Raw genomic sequence first — 1,023 nt, forward strand, 5'->3', positions numbered from 1 at the left:
CACTCCTTTCCAAAGAACGGCCTGCTGCCAAAGCTGACTGCATGAGCTCTGCTGGACTTCTGCCATTACAAGTGTCATTCTACTGACTTGCCTAATTAACCACATGTTGTTTCCCTTTGGGGATGAAATACGCATGGCCCAAATAAACATACAGGTCTGTTGCAATGCCAGCTCTGACACAAACGCTGTTAACTCTATTGCCGCCCACACCCTGACATCTGAGCAGAGCTCACCGAAAGGAAAGGGCGGAAGAGGTTTTTCGGTTCATGAATGGGGTCACATGTTGAACCAAGGCGCACACGTGTGATGACTTACCTGCCTGGCACTTTGGGAACTCAGCTGCAGGCGGGAGGAAAGTGCCACACCTTGACATCTCTGCCCATGATGGGGAAAGCTAGCTAATGTGGAAGAAGCAGAGAGGGAGGGATGGCCTAGAACAGGCATGGGGAAACTATGGCACCTTTGGGTGCTTACCTCAGGCCCTCCTCATTTTCCCTGTCTTCTTAGCATAAGGCCAAGGGGGCCTGCTGCATCCTGATGTAGAAAGGATGTGGGAGGAAGGCACACAGCAGCTGAGAGCCCTGAGAGCTCTCAGCCACTGCATGTCTCACCCTGCTCCCGGCATAAGGACGGCATGAGCAGCCCTGTCCTTATGCCGGGAGGATGGTTTGAGAAAGGCATGCAGCAATTGAGAGCCCTCCGGAGTGCTCTCAGATGTCACCAGTTTTGCCCTCCTCCCGGCACAATGCCAAGAGGACAGCCTGAAGATCGAGGGAGGGGTATTGCGGAGGAGGATCGGGGCAGTTGCTGCATGTCTTGTTTTCCTTCCGGCATAAGGATGGGGTGAGCAGCCCCGTCCTTATGCCGGGAGGATGGTTCGAGAAAGGCATGCAGTAGTTGAGAGCCCTCCAGAGTGCTCTCGGATGTCACCAGTCTTACCCTCCTCCCAGTGTAGCCAAGAGGACAGCCTGAAGATCGAGGGAGGGATATTGTGGAGGAGGATCGGGGCAGTCGCTGCATGTC

This window comes from Anolis carolinensis, chromosome 2 (assembly GCF_035594765.1).
Source record: "Anolis carolinensis isolate JA03-04 chromosome 2, rAnoCar3.1.pri, whole genome shotgun sequence".
Classification (NCBI taxonomy): Eukaryota; Metazoa; Chordata; class Lepidosauria; order Squamata; family Dactyloidae; genus Anolis; species Anolis carolinensis.